This window comes from Convolutriloba macropyga, unplaced genomic scaffold, assembly GCF_964194025.1.
Source record: "Convolutriloba macropyga unplaced genomic scaffold, txConMacr16.3 SCAFFOLD_1273, whole genome shotgun sequence".
In the NCBI taxonomy this organism is placed as follows: Eukaryota; Metazoa; Xenacoelomorpha; order Acoela; family Convolutidae; genus Convolutriloba; species Convolutriloba macropyga.
This window is the reverse complement of record NW_027451362.1, coordinates 22,501-32,500: the sequence shown is the minus strand read 5'-3', so window position 1 is coordinate 32,500 and position 10,000 is coordinate 22,501. Positions and strand designations below refer to the sequence as shown.

At 44.5% G+C, this 10,000-nt stretch overlaps 2 pseudogenes; both read right to left on the bottom strand.

Moving 5' to 3' along the window:
• Nucleotides 1-3,987, bottom strand: part of LOC142356611 (large subunit ribosomal RNA) — a 7,241-nt pseudogene extending 3,254 nt beyond the window's left edge.
• Nucleotides 3,988-5,670: 1,683 nt separating this feature from the next.
• Nucleotides 5,671-5,822, bottom strand: LOC142356612 (5.8S ribosomal RNA; annotated as a pseudogene).
• Nucleotides 5,823-10,000: the final 4,178 nt, after the last annotated feature.

The window sequence follows — 10,000 nt, the reverse complement described above, 5'->3', positions numbered from 1 at the left end:
AAGTCGTGCAGCTAAGCACTTGTGGAACACCCTGGCCAGTACACTTGCCACTGTGATGGGTCTGAAGTCCATTGGTTCCTGAGACCCTGCCACTTTGGGGATGAACACTGTTCTTCCACTAAGGAGCCACTCGGGTAGATGTTCAGCCAGCAGCCAGAGATTGAAGTGGGAGACCAACTTCTTGAAGGGGATGCAAGTCACCGTCTTCCTGCTCACCCTGTCTGGTCCAGAAGCTGTCTGTCCCATGGTCTGCACACACTTGGCCACTTCTTCGATGGTGATTGGAGTGACCCAACCCTGACCGCTGATTGTGCTTAGGTCTATTGTCTCTGCTTCCGTCTCAAGGAGCTGCTGCCAAGCATCAAGAAACCCTGTCTTGTCGGTGATGGGGTTGTGCTCACCAAACTTCTCCCATGACCCATCCATCACTGATGCCGCTGCCTTAGCCCTGTCACGTCTGTAAAGAGCCTGCAGTCTTGCATACTGGTGCCGTCTCATGCCCTTCTTGGATCGTCTAGGATGTTTGTGAGCCCTCTGTCCCCCATTCTTCCCTGGTTCTTGTGCAAGGGTTTGTAGCCACATCTGTCCCTCTCTCTCGACGTACTGGGTGAGATCGTCGTCCGTCATTCTGTGCCATTCACCCGGAGGAGGAAGAGCCAGCATCTCAAGGTCGATGCCCGTCTCAAGACAGTGTCTTGGTCTGTCTTCCTGCACAGTGTTTTCCTCCCTGTCATGTTCCTGCATCATTGCCACAAACTGTTGGTTCTTTCTCAAGCCCTTGAATGCCTCAGCGGATCGATGGGGGAACAGTCTTGCCAGTTGCTCATTCTCTTGCTTCTGGGATGCGGGATCAAGGCCCCTCATCGCGTCTCTGACCAGAGCCATTTCCTCAAGAGTCCACCTTGCATTAGATCTGCCTGTCTTCTGGGCCTGCATCTGGTGGTATGTATCTGGGTGCCTGCTTTTGGTGTGAAGTGAGAGACCAGTCTGTCCTTTGAAGGGTCCAGCACCACAGATTGAGCAGCACCAGTTGGGGGCTGTTGCTTGGCCACTCACGGGTTCCTGGGTGGGAGCCCTGCCCGCATGTGCTCCCTGTGATGCTTTCGTCTGTGATGCCCCTGACTTGTGACTTCTGGTCTTGTGCTGCTTCAGGCCGAGCTCACTACTGGTGCTCACACTGTCTTGTCTGGCTGAGGCCAGATCTTTCTCATTGATTGTCTTCATCGTTGGGACTACTGTACCGAGGTACAGACTTTGGTTTTACCCAAAGTGGTTGGCGAACTTTTAAGGTGGTCAGCACACTTCACCGGACAGCCTTTGTTCTGGTATGACTCCGAAACCGTGGTTTTTAGTGGTTCGCCTTCCACGGACAGTCTTTGTTTTGGTGTGACTCCGAAACCGTGGTTTTAGTGGTTTGCCTTCCACGGACAGTCTTTGTTTTGGTATGACTCCGAAACCGTGGTTTGTTGAGTGGTTTTCCTTCCACTGGGCAAGTTTTTAAGGTTTGTCCATTCCGGGGACTATTGATGGTGTGCTTAGCTCAGCCACGAATGGCAGTTTCCAGCGAGACCTCGTGGAGGTTGCACACAGTCAACTAATCATCACTAATTAAGAGAGTCATAGTTACTCCCGCCGAAAGAGAGTCATAGTTACTCCCGCCGTTTACCCGCGCTTATTTGAATTTCTTCACTTTGACATTCAGAGCACTGGGCAGAAATCACATTGCGTCAACACCGTTTCACCAGCCATCGCAATGCTTTGTTTTAATTAAACAGTCGGATTCCCCTTGTCCGAACCAGTTCAGAGTTCGAGTGTTTTTTGTGCAACAGAATAGACCTAAAGCATATCAGCTAGCAGTCAAACCAAACGCCAACAACCCGAAGGCCATCGCACGCTTTAGCAGACCGAAGCGTCAAACTAAAGGCTTGTTACACCCACTCCTCAGAGCCAATCCTTCTTCCGAAGGTACGGATCTATTTTGCCGACTTCCCTTATCTACACTGTTCCAAGACCAGAGGCTTTTCACCTTGGGGACCTGATGCGGTAATCGGTACGATTCACTCTCCTGACATCTGCTAAGCCAAACTTTTATGTGCCACCAGGAACAATTGGGACACAGCAAATGCTGCTGTGCTCTTGCACGCTTCGAGCCTTATCTCTGATTGAATCAATTCCAAGGACTCTACAACGTGTTATAAAGAAAAGATAACTCTTCCCCAAGGTCCCAATGACAAAGTTCGACCTCAATGACGTTGCCGTCTCAATGCCAGGAGAGTAAGTTCGGGAATTTTAACCCGATGCTCTTTCGAGACTCAGCAGTTTTCAAGAAACCACTATTCAAGACTTTGGCATTAGCCTGTCTTTTAGAATCGACTAACTCATGTGCAAACGCTGTTCACATGAAAGCCTTTCCCGCTTCAGTCCTCAAAGTTCTCATTTGAGTACTTGCTACTTCCACCAAGATCTGCTCCATTGATCGCTTCGCGCATACACTTGCGTGCATACTTTAGCGCAATCAATGTGTCCTCCTACACATGAATATCATTTTTGAGCTGGTGAGGCTCTTTTTCTCTAATCTAACTTGCGTTAGATATTGATATTCATGGTTGGGTATAGGCCACGAGCTCTAGTGCCATCCATTTTCAGGGCTGATTGATTCGGCAGGTGAGTTGTTACACACTCCTTAGCGGATTTCAACTTCCATGACCACCGTCCTGCTGTCAGTATCAATCAACACCTTTTGTGGTGACTCATGAGCAAGTAGTTAGGCGCCTTAACCCAACTTTTGGTTCATCCCACATCGCCGGTTCTGCTTACCAAAAGCGGCCCACAAAAAGCTTGCATTCATAGTCCAAGTGCAATTAAGTCACAAGGACATCTCACCGATTTATAGTTTGAGAATAGGTGAAGGAAAAATTTTCCCCCATTCCTCTAATCATTCGCTTTAACCGATGAAATTGCTTTGCGAAGATTTTTCAATCTTGCTCAAGCTTTTGCTATCCTGAGGGAAACTTCGGAGGAAACCAGCTACTAGATGGTTCGATTAGTCTTTCGCCCCTATGCTCAGGTCAGACGATCGATTTGCACGTCAGAACCGCTTCGGGCTTCCACCATGGTTTCCCGTGGCTTCGCCCTGCCCAAGCATAGATCACCATCTTTCGGGTCGTGTGCTACTTGCTCTGGATCAGTCATGCAATAAGAGCAAAACCGTCCGTGGTTGCGGGACACCGAATCGGCGCCCTCACCACACAAAGTAGTGCAATTCATAAAAATTACACTGTTCACTTTCATTTCGCGTGTGCGCTTTCAATGAGCGACAACACTTGCAAGCAACTCACACTCCTTGGTCCGTGTTTCAAGACGGGCTGTAGAGAGCATTGAATAGGAAGTTGAGGTCAGACAGGCAATCAAGATCAATTTATCTCATTTTGTTTAGAATCAACAAGAAGAATTCCGAGGAAAACTTCTGCTCGATTCATTAACAAGATTTGCCAAAAGACGACAACTACACTACTCGGTAGCCGAGAATATAATATCAAGGCATTGAGTATGGTAACGCTCACTCCAGTTCCCCTTCAACAGTTTCACGTACTTTTCACTCTCTCTTCAGAGTGCTTTTCAACTTTCCCTCACGGTACTTGTTTACTATCGGTCTCGCTTTATAATTAGCTTTTGGAGAGACATATCTCCAGCTTCGAGTTGCACTTTCAAACAACTCTACTCATAGGAATGAGCCATTATGACTGGTATCGAAAATGACCTTTACAGGATTTTCACCTTCTTTGATGCTACTTTCCAGTAGACATCAGGACAAATTCACCAGTCTAGCATCAAACCATACCGGACACCGAGAAATGTTGCCATTTCTCTTCCCGATGAGCTTTTCCCTGTTCATTCGCCATTACTAAGGGATTCTCAGTTGATTTCTTTTCCTCCCCTTACTGATATGCTTAAGTTAAGGGGGTTCTCTCGCCCAATTCAGGTTATGTAGTTGATTGTCTCTTAATTGGTTCACTGACCAATATGAGACAGAAACCGATTCAGCAGTTTTGTTCGCTACTACTATCAAACACAGGTCGAAGTTTCCATTCAGTCATTAATTCCAACTTTCAAATGTTGTTGTTTCAGCTTTCGCTTACTAGAAGCAACATAATACTCGCTGCAATACAGACCTCGGGAAACCCTCACCGTGAATAAGGTTCACTCACATATTTCACTACATTTTGCGTGGGATTGGAGATGAGGCTACTCGTTCTTGCTCAGTACTAGGCTGAAAATTAACGAAACTTCGTTACAAACGTTCACATGTTGATGTTTCCGCTTTCGCGTACTCGAAACAACATAATACTAGTCTTTGTAATTTAGTTTCATAATTTCAACTGTTCTCATGCAGAATTTTTGCTCATTCTTATCCCAAATTTTGACCTGGCTACTAGTTACACTCCTTGTACTTATTGCAAAATGACCACAAATTTCAACAGCTTTCACATGTTGCTGTTTCGGCTTTCGCTTACTACAGTCAACATAATACTCGTTGCAAAATAAGTGCTCGGCATCTGCAATTTTCCAAAGACGAAGTTTCGCCAGTTCAATTTTCGCTCGCCAATTATGGCTACTAATTCACACGGTACTGAGCTCAACAACATTAAATTTGTTCAGCAAGACTTTCACATGTTGATGTTTTGGCTTTCGCCTACTAGAAGCAACATAATACTCGTCTTGTTAGCTCATTCAATGAGAATAGCTTTTCCCGTTGAGAATTTTTACCTTCAATTGGCGTTGTAGTGAGTTTGGCTACTCAGATCACCAAATACTTGTGACAATTCGAACCAGAAATGTTTTCAATTTTCACATGCTGATGTTTCGGATTCAACCTACTAGAAGCAGCATAATACTTGTATTCAACAATTTCTGTATCAAATCCCAGTTTTCTCTGGTGCATCTTTGCCAAACTATTCCAAACTGCCTGAGTCTGAATACCAATTACAGGTACTAGTAAATGCACGTTACTAAGGACTATATAGTTCTAGGTTACTGTACACAACGACGTTCACATGTTGATGTTTCAGCTGCCGCTTACTAGAAACAACATAATACTTATCGTGCATACCTTTCCATAACTTGTCCTTTTCAGATGCATTAGTTTCCCTTTGTCTTGGCTTCTACAGTCAGACTGGCTACTAGTAACAGCACAGTACTAATCACATATCGTTCTACAGTTTGCAGACAACTTTCACATGTTGATGTTTCAGCTTTCGCCTACTAGAAACAACATAATACTCGCTGTATACATTTGTAGTTCTCTATGTAACTTTCATGTGAAGAAGTTTCGCCAGTCTTTTTGACTGTCTCAAATCTGAGTCATGCTTAGGCTACTAGTTGCTTCATAGTACTTATCGCCTCGAGATCATTGAACAAAACTTGATTTTCACATGTTGCTGTTTCAGCTTCCGCTTACTAGAAACAACATAATACTAGTCTCATTAAGTTCCGTCTCTTTGCAATTTTCTTATGAAGAAAATTCGCCATCACAATGACTCCAGCAGTTCTTGATCAAGGAATGCAATCATTGATCAGAATGCTATTATTTGAATCGGTTCTGCTTTAAGTGTTCCAATTTTATTGGAAGCACCAACAATAGAACATCAATGTGTTCAATCGAGAGTTATATAACCCTGAATCGGACGCAGTCAACAGCCGAAGCCGAGACCGCCTTTTGCGTTAGAGAGGTCGGTAAACAAATCTTGCGATTCATACCGAATTAACACATATAGCTGTGCTCCTCTTCGTAAAGCGAGCCAAGTGATCCCCTGTTGAAGGATGTATTTGGACCAATCTAGTAGCATTTGGTTTCCAACAAGCTCTCCCAAGTTAGCTTACTTATTGGGCTTTTCAACCAATTCGGTTGGCTACAAGCATCATCAAAGTACTAGCCACAGTTTGATCGCAAAATTCTACGACTTTCACATGTTGATGTTTCGGCTTGCGCTTAGCCTACTATAAGCAACATAATACTAGTCATATCATAGAGCGTGATCAGCTTGTGACGTTCTCATGATGAAGTTTCACCAACAGTGTCTCACTTCGAGCTTAAATCCAGCTACTAGTAACTACACAGTACTGACTGCAACGATAACTTTTATCTATACCTTTCACATGCTGCGCTTTCGGCCAGGGCCTACTAACGTCAACATAATACTCGATATAAACTTTTGTTCATGATGCAGCTTCCCCATGCAGAAGTTTCGCCTTCAAATGCTCTCTTGGCCATATGACGTAAGAAAAGGTTACTAGTAACATCACAGTACTAGCCACAGTTTGATTGCAAAATTCTACGACTTTCACATGTTGATGTTTCGGCTTGCGCTTAGCCTACTAGAAGCAACATAATACTAGTCATATCATAGAGCGTGATCAGCTTGTGACGTTCTCATGATGAAGTTTCACCAACAGTGTCTCATTTCGAGCTTAAATCCAGCTACTAGTAACTACACAGTACTGACTGCAACGCTAACTTTTATCTATACCTTTCACATGCTGCGCTTTCGGCCAGGGCCTACTAACGTCAACATAATACTCGATATAAACTTTTGTTCATGATGCAGCTTCCCCATGCAGAAGTTTCGCCTTCAAATGCTCTCTTGGCCATATGACGTAACACAAGGTTACTAGTAACATCACAGTACTAGCCACAATTTGATCGCAAAATTCTACGACTTTCACATGTTGATGTTTCGGCTTGCGCTTAGCCTACTAGAAGCAACATAATACTAGTCATATCATGGAGCGTGATCAGCTTGTGACGTTCTCATGATGAAGTTTCACCAACAGTGTCTCATTTCGAGCTTAAATCCAGCTACTAGTAACTACACAGTACTGACTGCAACGATAACTTTTATCTATACCTTTCACATGCTGCGCTTTCGGCCAGGGCCTACTAATGTCAACATAATACTCGATATAAACTTTTGTTCATGATGCAGCTTCCCCATGCAGAAGTTTCGCCTTCAAATGCTCTCTTGGCCATATGACGTAACACAAGGTTACTAGTAACATCACAGTACTAGCCACAATTTGATCGCAAAATTCTACGACTTTCACATGTTGATGTTTCGGCTTGCGCTTAGCCTACTAGAAGCAACATAATACTAGTCATATCATAGAGCTTGATCAGCTTGTGACATTCTCATGATGAAGTTTCACCAACAGTGTCTCATTTTGAGCTTAAATCCAGCTACTAGTAACTACACAGTACTGACTGCAACAATAACTTTTATCTATACCTTTCACATGCTGCGTTTTCGGCCAAGGCCTACTAACGTCAACATAATACTCGATATAAAATTTTGATCATGATGCAGCTTTCCCATGCAGAAGTTTCGCCTTCAAATGCTCTCTTGGCCATATGACGGAACACCAGGTTACTAGTAACATCACAGTACTAGCCACAGTTTGATTGCAAAATTCTACGACTTTCACATGTTGATGTTTCGGCTTGCGCTTAGCCTACTAGAAGCAACATAATACTAGTCATATCATAGAGCGTGATCAGCTTGTGACGTTCTCATGATGAAGTTTCACCAATAGTGTTTCATTCGAATTGGTTCTGCTTTAAGCTCTCCAATTGTTTTGGATGAACCAGTTTTGCCCTTCGAAGCCACTTTTGTGAGCTTTTGTGGGTCTTTACCAAGAGGATATACCTCAAGGCCTCTTTCAATTCCTTTAAGTTCTTTCAACTCCTTTACAGTTTCTAGGTTCACATAGCTGCAAACCTTATTTCTAGTTTTAAGTCTGGCCAACTTGGGGAGAGTTGGTGCAGACCGTGACCAATTCTAGTAGGATGCCACAACAAGAATGTGATCAACTTAGCTTGTCGATGAACCTGCCCCACATTCAAACAACTCTATCGCCTTTTCCTCGTATAGTTATATGCGAGGGCCTCTCATAGAGAGCGCTGTTAGCAACCTTTTCCACATAGACGATAAAGTTGTGAGTGTTTTGCACATGGCTGTTGTCATCACCACGTGACGAGTCAACTCAGCTTGACTCTCTACACTCCGACAAGCTTTGCACATACGCCTTTAGTTCAGTATGTGTCTTTAATCTGACTCCGGTGCCTCAAGCCGGAAAAATTGTCAGATTATGATCATTATCGGTTAGTCATCCCGATGCAAGATCGTATCGTACTGTCTTTGTCTACCTCCAGATTCCGAAGAACAGGAGGAGACTCTCCCAGACCTACATATCTGGGAGAATGTTCAGAGGGCGAGAAGCTGTGGATTACTCTCCCCTAAGAACTGACTAAACTTTACCCTCGTCCAAGGTAAGTTTATTTTAGCTAGCCTTCTATGTAAAGGATCTGAGGCTAAGCTGTGTTTTTTCGAGCCTTTGGCTCGGAGCAAGTTCAGTGGGCGCCCCGAGTAGCTCAACTCTTTCCCACTGAACAGCGCAACGCTCTGTCACTCGCTGGGATTTTTGCGTGTCGGTTCTAACCACGCGACTTGAGTTAGCTAAAGTTAGCTTGAGTTAGCTAAAGCTAACTCAAGCTAACTCAAGCTAACTCAAGCTAACTCAAGCTAGCTAAAGCTAACTCAAGCTAACTCAAGCTAACCCGAGCTAACTCAAGCTAGCTCAAGCTAACCCAAGCTAGCTAAAGCTAACTCAAGCTAACTCAAGCTAATTCAAGCTAACTCAAGCTAACTCAAGCTAACTCAAGCTAACTCAAGCTAGCTAAAGCTAACTCAAGCTAACTCAAGCTAACTCAAGCTAACCCGAGCTAACTCAAGCTAACTCAAGGTAGCTAAAGCTAGTTCAAGCTAACTCAAGCTAGCTAAAGCTAAGACAAGCTAACTCAAGCTAACTCAAGCTAACTCAAGCTAACTCAAGCTAACTCAAGCTAGTTCAAGCTAACTTAATGAAGTTAACCCAAGCTAACTTGGGTTAATGAAGTCAAACTCAAGCTAACCCGAGCTAACTCAAGCTAACTCAAGCTAATTCAAGCTAACTCAAGCTAACTCAAGCTAATTCAAGCTAGCTAACTCAAGCTAACTCAAGCTAACTCAAGCTAGTTCAAGCTAACTTAATGAAGTTAACCCAAGCTAACTTGGGTTAATGAAGTCAAACTCAAGCTAACCCGAGCTAACTCAAGCTAACTCAAGCTAATTCAAGCTAACTCAAGCTAACTCAAGCTAATTCAAGCTAACTCAAGCTAATTCAAGCTAACTCAAGCTAGCTCAAGCTAACTCAAGCTAACCCAAGCTAACTTAAGCTAGCTTAAGCTAATTAAAGCTAATTAAAGCTAACTCAAGCTAACCCAAGCTAACTTAAGCTAGCTCTAGCTGGCTGCCACTGTTAGGCCATTTGGGAGCGCTTTTCTCGCACTCTGATTGGCTGCCACTGTTAGGCCATTTGGGAGCGCTTTTCTCGCACTCTGATTGGCTGCCACTGTTAGGCCATTTGGGAGCGCTTTTCTCGCACTCTGATTGGCTGCCACTGTTAGGCCATTTGGGAGCGCTTTTCTCGCACTCTGATTGGCTGCCACTGTTAGGCCATTTGGGAGCGCTTTTCTCGCACTCTGATTGGCTGCCACTGTTAGGCCATTTGGGAGCGCTTTTCTCGCACTCTGATTGGCTGCCACTGTTAGGCCATTTGGGAGCGCTTTTCTCGCACTCTGATTGGCTGCCACTGTTAGGCCATTTGGGAGCGCTTTTCTCGAACTCTGATTGGCTGCCACTGTTAGGCCATTTGGGAGCGCTTTTCTCGCACTCTGATTGGCTGCCACTGTTAGGCCATTTGGGAGCGCTTTTCTCGCACTCTGATTGGCTGCCACTGTTAGGCCATTTGGGAGCGCTTTTCTCGCACTCTGATTGGCTGCCACTGTTAGGCCATTTGGGAGCGCTTTTCTCGCACTCTGATTGGCTGCCACTGTTAGGCCATTTGGGAGCGCTTTTCTCGCACTCTGATTGGCTGCCACTGTTAGGCCATTTGGGAGCGCTTTTCT